The 10421-nt window shown below is 38.8% G+C and overlaps 1 non-coding gene across 1 annotated transcript; it reads right to left on the bottom strand.

Annotated features, from left to right (window-relative positions):
• Positions 1–332: 332 nt before the first annotated feature.
• LOC117801251 lies at positions 333–436 on the bottom strand. The gene has a single exon (XR_004623776.1). It is a non-coding gene; the product is annotated as a U6 spliceosomal RNA (small nuclear RNA).
• Between the last annotated feature and the right edge of the window lie 9985 nt (positions 437–10421).

Here is a 10421-nt window from a genome sequence, read left to right as displayed (position 1 = left end):
TACTTACCGAAGACTGAAAAGGAACCAGTTTTATGGAGCCCTTGTTCTCTCTCTGTGCCACTCTCTCCTCTCTGGCACTCTGCCCTGTGAATTCTGTCTACCTTGCCTCTTCCAGACTCACAGCTCTGGCTACTCAACTCAGGGAGATTACCAGGCTCTGTTTGGGATTTTCCTCCCTATGCTAGAGCCTGGAAACTCTCTAGGCACTAAACTAGGGCTATCATAGGACTCACCTCATTTATTTCTTTTCTCTGAGAGATTACTGTCTTAGATTTCATGTGTCCAATGTCTGAAAACCATTACTTCATATTTTTGTCTTTTTTCCCAACTTTTTTTAAATGGAACCCTTCACAAATTTGCCTGTCATCCTTGCACTGGGGCCATACTAATCTTTTCATTGTTCCAATTTTAGTATATGTGTTGCTGAAGTGAGCACTTGTTTCTCAATTTTAAGTGGAGAGAGTAAGTCCAGTTTCTCAGTATTATGGCCACATACTGAAGTCAAAATTATTTTTTTGTTTTATTGTGATGAAATATACATATCATAAAACTTACATTTAACCATTTTAAGCATACAGTTCAGTGGCATTAAGTGCATTTACATTGTTATGCAATCATCACCACCATCTACCACCACAGCTTTTCCATCATTGCAAACTGAAACCTGGTACCCATCAAACAATAATTCCCCATTTCCTCTTCTCCTCAGCTTTTGAAAGCCACTGTTCTGTTCTCTGTCTCCATTAATTTGACTACTCTAGGTACCTTATATATATGGAACCATATAATATCTGTCCCTTTTTGTCTGGTTTATTTCACTTAGTGCAAAGATTTTATTTATTTGAGAGTGAGAGAGAGAACATGAGTGGGGGTAGCAGCAGAGGGAGAGGGGAAGCTGACACCCAGCTGAGCATGGAGCCTGAGGTGGGGCTCAATCCCAGGACCCCAAGATTATGACCTGAGCTGAAGTGAATGCTTAACCAACTGTACCACCCAGGTACCCCTTGTTTCACTTAGTGTAATATCCTCAAGGCTCATCCATGTTGTTGCACGCGTCAGAATTTCTTTCTTCTTCTTCTTTTTTTAAGATTTTATTTATTTATTTGACAGAGAGCAGGAGAGAGAGTGAGAAAAAGCACAAGGGGAGGGAGGGGGAGATGGAGAAGGAGAAGTGTACTCCCCACTGAGCAGGGAGCCTGATGCAGGGCTTTATCCCAGGACCCTGAGATCATGACCTGAGCAGAAGGCAGATGCTTAACCAACTGAGCCATGCAGGCACCCCAGAATTTCTGTCTTCTTGAAGGCTGAATAATATTCCATTGTGGGTATATACCACATTTTTATTATCATTCATCTGTCAATGGATAGATTGTTTCCACCGTTTGGCTATGACTAAATGCTGCTATGAACATTGGTGTATGTTATGAACTGAATGTGTCTCCACAAGCTTCATGTTAAGCTCTAGCCCCCAATATGACTATATTTAGGGATAAGGCCTTTAGGGAGGTAGTTAAAGTTAAATGATATCATAGAGTTAGGACCCTAATCTGATGGGACTGGTGTCTTTAGGAGAAGAGGAAGAGACAGATCAGAGATTGATCTGTCTGCATGCAGACAAGAAGGCAACTGTCTACAAGCTAGAAAGATAGATATCACCAGAAATACACCCTGATACCACCCTGGTTTTGGACTTCTCCAAAACTGTGAGAAATTACGTTTCTGTTGTTTAAACCACTCAGTCTGTGGTATTTTGTTATGGGAGCTTGAACTGACTAATACAGTATACAGGTTTCTGAGTCCCTGCTTTCAGTTCCAGAAGTGGAACTTCTTTGAATTTTTTGAGGAACGTCTATACTGTTTTCTGCTGCACATCATTACATTTTTTAAAAGATTTTATTTATTTATTTATTTATTTATTTATTTATTTATTTATTTATTTGAGAGAGAGAATGTGTGTGTGCAGGGGGAGGATCAGAGAGAGGACAGACTCTGCACTGAGTGTGGAACCTGACATGGGGTTGATCCCACGACTCGAGATCATGACCTGAGCCCAAATCAAGAGTTGGATGCTCAACCAACTGAGCCACCCAGGCACCCCATGTACTTACATTTTAATCTTCTATTTCTCTGGCTAGAAAGTAAGCTCTGGGAAGGCAGATTAAGTCTCTTGTATACATAGTGCATAGCATGTTATAAATGCTTAATAAATATATGTCAACTCCATGAGCAAATACATACATTTTTGCACCTGAAAATTATTAGTAATAATAACTCTTTGAGGCAGCATTATATTGTAAAAAAAAAACCCACAAAACTGGAATTTTAGTCATGCCTTTGCTATGCTACCAACTTACTTGTAACCTTGGATAAAATCTCTTGGGGTCTCAGTGTCCTCAACTGAAGATGAAAGAATTGTACTGAATGATCTCAAGGTCCTTTCAGCGCTAATATGTCTTGGTTCTCTGATTCTCAGTGCTGGGATACCTAGTATCATTAGTTTTACATACTTGAAAATACTACTGCTTGTCAGGTTGCCTGCTATTAGGGCTTAGGCAACGCAGAGTACCAGGTTAAGGTCCCTGGTGGGTTGAATTGGGTTGTCTGTTTCCCAGAATTACCAACAGTAAAGGACACATCAAAGATTAGGTTAATAAAAGCAATATCAATTATCAAAACTAAGAGTCAAGTACAAGGGCTTTAGGTGGGAGCCAATGATACCAGAAAGAGGTCAGGAAATGGCTGCAAAGCTAGACTACAAAGCAGAATGGTGGTTGGCTTCATTATGGTGGCTGTAGAAAGTGCTGGGTCACCAGAGTTCTGTGACAGGATTCTTTGTGTCTCTGTCTGCCAGAATATAAAATTGGAGTGTTAATTGCTACTTTTTCTACCACTTAGGCTAAAGATAAATGGAAATAAAAGCTTCAAAAAGAACCAGGCCTTAATTTTTTAATGAAATATTTGAAAAATTAAATGTAAAATTTATTTGAAGTTAGGACAAAAAGTAAAAATTGGTGAATTTGGATAAAGAGTATTTAGGAGTTCCTTCTTGTAACTTTCTGTAAGTCTGAAATTATAAAAATTTAAAGTTAACAAGAAAAAGAGGAAAAAATGTGTTTTCAGGAGAGTAAGACAAAAACCAGAAGAGGACATACAGGAGCTTGCCTAAGTGTCCTTTATCTGCCTCTCTTCCTAAAGTACACCCTACTTTTCCTGTAAGCATTAGAGTTGCCATAATTTAAATCCATCCCCACTGTGGGGAATATTTACTTCACTCTGGAAACATTTTATATGGGAATTTACCCACAGCAACTTTAGAATTGATTTTATAAGCATAAATGAACTGCTTCTAGGGCAAAGCATCCAAATCATCTTATTATAGAAGTTTTTTGACATTGTTCCTAAGTCTACATCAAAGTATCAGTGTATTAATATCTAGAGCTCTAATTTGACATTAGAAATTCAAGAAACCGCAACTTTAGATTTATCAGCTTATCAGAAATCCTCTGATTTTTAGCTAACTACATCATTATTTTGGAAGAAAGTATTTCCAAAATATAAATCTGATAAAGGGCTTATATCCAGAATAAAAAAGTGTTAAACCTCAGGAATAAGAAGGTAATTTGACTTCTTTAAAGGCAAAAGATATGAGGACATGCCACCAAAGAAGAACATAGCAAATAAATGCATCAAAAGATGTTTAATACCATTAGTCATTAGGGAAGTGTAAATTAAAATGGCTATAAAATACCACTACACAGGCACTAAAATGGCTAAAATTAAAGAACACTGACAATACCAAGTGTTGGCAAGAATGTGGAATGGCCACAATGTTTGTACATTGTTGGTGGGAATGCAAAATTGTACATTTACTATGGCAAGCAATATGGCTGTTTCTTACAAAATTAAACATATACTTACCACCTGATCCAGCAATCCTACTCATAGATAGTCACCTGAGAGAAATGAAAACATACTTCACTCAAAGTTTGAGTATTCTTAACAATTTTGTTTATCAACTTTGTTGTCATTGAAAACTGGAATCACCCAAATGTTCACCAACTGATGAATGGACAATGTGTGCTATGTCCATACAGTGGAATACTACTTAGAAATAAAAAGGAACGTACTGCTCACACACACAACAACATGGATGAATCCCAAAAGCGTTATGCTAAGAAAAAGAAGGCAGACACGAAAATTCACACAGTGTAATTTCATTTATGTAACATACTGGAAAAGTCAAAACTAGAGTTACTAAAAGCAGGCCAGTGGTTGCCTGGTGCCAGAGATGGGAAGAGAATTGCAAAGGGGCAGGAGGGAATCTTTGAGGTTTGGTGGAAATGTTCTATGCCATATAATTGTGAGAGGTTTTTTTTCTTTTTTAAAGATTTATTTATTTGAGAGAGAGAGAGAATCGGGGGGGGGGGGNGGGGGGGTAGGGGAAGGAGGGGTAGAGGGAGAAAGAGTGAGAATTCCAAGCAGACTCCACACTGAGTGCGGAGCTCCATGCAGGGCTTGATCCCATGACCTTCAGATCATGACCCCAGCCAAAACCAAGAGTCGGATGCTCAACTGACTGCACCACACAGATCCCCCAGTTGTGTTAAACAAATATATGCACTTAGAATTAATTGGTTGTACACTTCAATTTTGTGAATTTTGCTGTAGTCCATTATACCTCAATAATGCTGATTTTTTAAGAAAAACTTAAAAATTAAGTCATTCTTTTTATTGTCCCAATAATTTTATTCCAGTGGATATCTGATATTAGGACCACAGTAACTGCTATTGGAAATTAATAATAAATAGCATCAATTGATAAATGTTTAAAATAGGACACTAGAATGACCTATACTGCCAACTTCACATTTTTCAGGATAAATTAAAAATAAGAGAGAGGGGGTGGTTAACATAATGGAATTTGCTTTGACAGAAGGCTGCTATGGTGTTTTATTTGATGTGAAATGGAAAGGTGACAAATATGGGGATCATTTTAGTTCAGATGTATCAAATCTCCTTATTATTCTAGAGCAAATATTAGTGGATTGAATGAATCTCAAGCTGTAGACATTTCTCAGGTCTATTTTTAAACTCAAACTGGCTCTTTCCCAGAAAGAAGAGAAACAAAAATTTACTGGCAGTAAAGCCTTTACCTTTTTTCATTGAATTTTCTGAGGAGATTAAAAAAAAAAGCCTCTGAAAAATCAGAACAGATGGAACATTACGAAGAGCACTGAAAAACAGAATACTTTTCAGAGTACTTAGAAGAAAATAAAGTGCTCAAAAAGACCCTGTCTTTTTAGAAAATCAGTTGACTAGAGACAAAGTATCAAATGTAGTAAATATTTGCCTTTCTTTGAAGGAACTGAAAACACTAAAAGCCTTGTCACGTTAAATGGTTCTCAAGGTTGGTCTATAAGGCACCAGTCCAAAGGATTTCCATCTGAAAAGACTTTGTAGAATTCTTAGAAATAAAGATAGTTGAATGGTTTGGGGAAAGCCTGAGAGAATTGATAAAAATGTTGCTTGTTAACATTCACTCTCTCTTTTTCCTCACCATAAAACTATCCTTTAAATATCAGAAAAGTTAAATTTTAAGCTCTCCAAGGGGAAAACGTAGAAGAGAAAAACCCACATATGGCAGCCATGTTTTGCACGCATAAAGGCTTCACAATCTCCACTTGTAGATAGTTGAATAGGTATTAGAGTATTCGCTTGGCTCTTTGCAACAGGTAAAGGATGAGAAGGGGCCTAACAATGGTCGAGGGGAAAGTGTGGAGGGCTCCAGGTGTTAATCCTATTTTCCAGTTCACCAGATCCATTCATCCTAGACTTGCTACCAAAGCATTGGGAATGAGACAGTGTAAGGGAACATGTTAACAGCAGCCAGTGAAATAGACCAAAAAACTGTCAGTCCCAGGAAAAGTACTAGAGAAGAGAATCACAAATGCAGCAGTGAATCTTTGCCAAACAGATACAGTTGGTTTGTTGGTTTTTTTTTAAACATCACACTTGACAAATCCTTCCTGAGTTTCAAAGTGAAGAGACAAATAAGCTTCCATTTTGTTATCAATAAAGGTCGCAAGTTGCAAAAAGCTTAAATACTGTTTTAAGAGTAAACTATAGAGGGAACATGGCAAACTATCATAACGTAAGAAAAAATAAAGAAAAAGAAGTGAAGTGAAAACAATAAAAACAAAATCTTCCTTGAGTGGAAACTGGAAGTACATTTCCTTGGCTGAGATCCAGTGTGAATAAAAGGGGGGAAAAATCTTGATAAGGCCAAATGAAATGATAAACCAACCTTCAGTACTGATGTGATTGTCAAGAAGACTTTAGATGGGTAATCTGGGGTGCTGGTCTTTGGACACCTGAAGCTATTTACTAAGTTTAAAGAAATTTTCAAAATTTTCAAAAAAAAAAGAAAAGAAAAGAAAAAACTTTCTAAATTACTTCATTCTGATTCTCTGTGTTTGGGAAAATCAAACAGATGCCTATAGGTCTTAGATGAGCAGGGACTAAAATGCATAGATGTGGTATTATGATGAGTTCAAAGTATTTGGAAGCCATTGTGTCTGTGTTTGTGAATGTTTGGAACTGCAAGATGTTTGCAAAGATGATGATCTGAAGGTGGGCAGTCAGGCCTGTCTTCAAATGGCTGCCTGAATGAAAATGGGGATTTTAGGAAACCCATTATAGACCTTTCGGACCTGCAGAAACTGGCATGGTTTAATGATGTCACTGCCTCTAAGAGAGAGCAGGTGATATATTGCTATCATCATTTGACAAGCATACCTCCCCTTCAGGGGCAGAGTGTGATCCAAGATGCCAGATACATTGTAGGTCCTAGATCTGATGTCTAGAATCTCAAGAAGCCTGGGAATCTCAGGAAGGGGGGGAACTGGACCTGGCCTCTCTCTGGGGAGGACTCCTTAAGGAAATTATTTTTCTTCTTGGCTAAAACAGCACTCAGGAGGAAATGTGTCTTCTTTTGCTGCCAATTGGATAAATAGATGATCCATCCATCCATCTATTATATTCAGCAAATATTTTTTCAGCATTTATTATGTGCCAGGCACCGTGGGTGCTGAAGATAAAGCCGTTAAAGAGACCCTCATGAAGTTTACATTTACTAGAGTAGTCCCCAAATAAACAAGTACACTAATATTATAGTTTGTAAATGAGCTCTGAGGAAAATAAACAGGATGATGAGAGAATGAATAAAGAGGTCACTAAAGTGAATAAAGTTCACTATAATTAGTGGTTAAGTCACGTAGAGCCAAGTCTTGATAGATGAGAAAGAGCTACCCATATGGAAGGGAAGGAAAGAATATTTCAGGCAGAAGTAATACCAAGTACAAAGGTCAAAAAGAAGAAAAGAAGGAACGTACATTTAGTGTGGTATGATGAGGTAAGGGAAGAATGACATTAGATGAGGTTAGAGAGATACAAAATTAGGATCTTATTCTGAGTGCACTAGGAAATCACTGATGGCTTTGAGGCAGGAGAAAAAGATTTGACATTTTAGTAAGATCACTTTACTGTTATATTGAAAGTATATTGGAATGGAACAAACATGGAAGCAGTGAGACCAGTTAGGAGGTGCAAGGTAATGGTGACTTGTGCTAGGGATATCTATTTATCCCACTGAGGAGTGGGATTTACAACCCTTCAGTTTGGGCAGGCTTGTGACTACTTCTACCAATAGAGTAACAGTGGAATTGACCCTGGAAGTTCTGAATTTAGACCATTAAAGTCCATACCTTCTCTGCTGGAACTTTGCTTGATTCACCATGTAAGAAGTCCACCTACCCTGAGGCTTCTGTAGGCTACGAAGGAGCCTATGCACATGAAGGGGCCATGTGTAAATGTTCCAGTCAACAGCCCCAGCTTAGGTCCCAGTTGACAGCCAGGATCTGCAATCAGATGTGTGAATGAAGATGGTCTCAGATAATTCCAGCCCTGCATTGTGAAGTTACCTCTAAGTCTCTGAGTCTTCTCAGCTGAGGTCTCAAGATATCTTGATGCAGAGATAAGTCATTCCTACTGTGCCCTGTCTGAATTCCTGACCTATGAAGATTTGAAGTGGTTTGTCACATAGAAAACAGTAACTGGACCACTGGAAGAGTAACACCTTTGAGGGGAGAAATTAAGAGATGCCAGTGAAAACTGAGGGCATAACGTAAAGCAATTGAGTAGAGATGTCAGGTAGTTTGTTGGACATATGGGTGTGAGCAGACAACTGGGCTGGAGATATGCTACTGGCAAGCAGCATATGGCTCCTATCTACTTTCCTGGGACTGTGAATCTGCTTAGGGCAATGAGTGAGCAGAGAAGAGAGGCTAGTTTAAGACCTCATTCTGAAAAAGTCTAGTACTTAGAGGTAGGTAAGAGGAGAAAGAGTGAGAAAACGGAATTGAGACAGAGTGCCCAGTGAGGCAAGAAAAAAACTGAGAGAATGGTTTGTCCCAAAAGCTAAGAGAGTAACTTATTTCCAGAATGAAGAGTCAACTTTGTAGAAAACTATTGAGAGTCAAAAAGATAAACGTGGTCATTGGATTCAGCAGCAAGGAGATCACTTATGACCTTGAAAAAGGAACAATTTCAGTGGGGGTGAATTGTTCAGAAACATAATGGGGTTTTGATCTCTCAAGGGATGAAGAACACGTTCTTTCAGAAAAAGTTGGATCAGCATGCCATATGCAGCTAGCTTAAGTGCTACCCAAACAGCACAATTTACCTGTGAGGGGAATAGCATAATGGAGGAAACAACATAAATTTTTGGCATTAGAACTGGGTTGAAGTAGCTATGGGCAAATTATCTAAACTCATTGAGCTTCAGTTACTTCATCCATAAAAAAGGATACTAATACTTCTCCATTGGATTGTTATAAGCAAAAAATGAGATAACATTTTAACACATTGATAGGCATAAAGAAGTTTGCTCAGTGCTCATTCATTGAAAACATACTCATTGAGTGCCTGCTGCATGCCAGGCCCTGTGCTAGGTACCTGGATACAAAAATGAGAAGTCTCAGTCTGTGATCTCCAGAAAGCTATGGATGAGGTTAAGATCATTGTGTCAATGGGATTGTGACAAAGGAGAAGAAAACCTGAAATGTGTCTGAGGGAGTCAAAGAAAGCTGTACTGAGGGAATAGCATTTCGTCTGTGACCAGAAGGCAGGGGGGAGGTTTGCCAGGTGGACAAGCTGGGGAGGGTATTCCGCGCAGAGAGAACATCATGTGCAAAGGCTCAGGGATGGGACTGAGCGGAGTATGTTCTGGAACTATAGAGAGCTGAAAGTTACTACCGTATAACCTATGCAGAACAGGTGGAGGTGGTGGAAAGGTGTTCAGGGAGGAGGCTAGGCTGGTAAGAAGGAATGGGAGGATGAAAAGCCTTATTTGGGGGCACCTGGGTGGCTCAGGTGGTTAAGCATCTGCCTTCGGCTTGGGTCATGATCCCGGGGTCCTGGGATTGAGCCCTGCATCGGGCTCCCTGCTCAGTGGGGAGTCTTCTTCTTCCTCTGCTTCTCCCCTGCTTGTGCTTGCTCTCTCTCTCTCACTCTCTCCTTCTCCCTCTCCCTCTCTCTCTCTCAAATAAATAAATAAATAAATATCTTTTGAAAGAAAGAAAGAAAAGAAAAGAAAAGAAAAGGAAAAAGAAAAGAAAAGAAAAGCCTAATTGCTCATGCAGAAAAGTTTAGATTTTATCCTGAAGTGATAAGGAGCCACTGGCACAAGGAAGTGGCAAAACCATTCTTAGGCATGGAAGGTGGACTAAGTTTCCTCAGCTTTGTAAAATGCCTTGGCCTTTGCACTTAAAAAGAAAAAAAAAGGTGTCTCAGCAATGCTTGGCAGGACATGAGCTATAAATTATTTTTCCAATTGTGACACTGGACTCTTTTCATTCTCTTGTAGGGAGGAACTCATGGGCCAATTGAACAGAGTAGAAAATCCAGACAGAGATTATGTTAGAGGAAAGACTAAATTAGCTTTCTCTTCTTTCCATAGAGGATAATGTCAATGCCATATGAAGTGGTGATTGAAGAGCCTGTAACAAAACAAAAACAAAAATGTAGGCAAAAAGTATGAAAGAGATGTGATACATTTAATTTAAAAAGGATGTCATACATTTAATAATGATATGAGGATGGCATTATCTAGCTTTTGTGACATGTAGTATTTGTAGTTTTATAGATTTGTGATTTGATATACCTTCTCATCTTGACCTCTAAATTTTTTTTATATCAATGACTTTGCATTCTTTTTCTTTTTTTTTTTTTTTAAAAGATTTTATTTATTTATTCGACAGAGATAGAGACAGCCAGCGAGAGAGGGAACCACAAGCAGGGGGAGTGGGAGAGGAAGAAGCAGGCTCCCAGCAGAGGAGCCTGATGTGGCTCGATCCCATAACGCC

Source organism: Ailuropoda melanoleuca, chromosome 2, assembly GCF_002007445.2.
Source record: "Ailuropoda melanoleuca isolate Jingjing chromosome 2, ASM200744v2, whole genome shotgun sequence".
NCBI lineage: Eukaryota > Metazoa > Chordata > Mammalia > Carnivora > Ursidae > Ailuropoda > Ailuropoda melanoleuca.
This window is presented reverse-complemented; position numbering and strand designations above follow the sequence as displayed.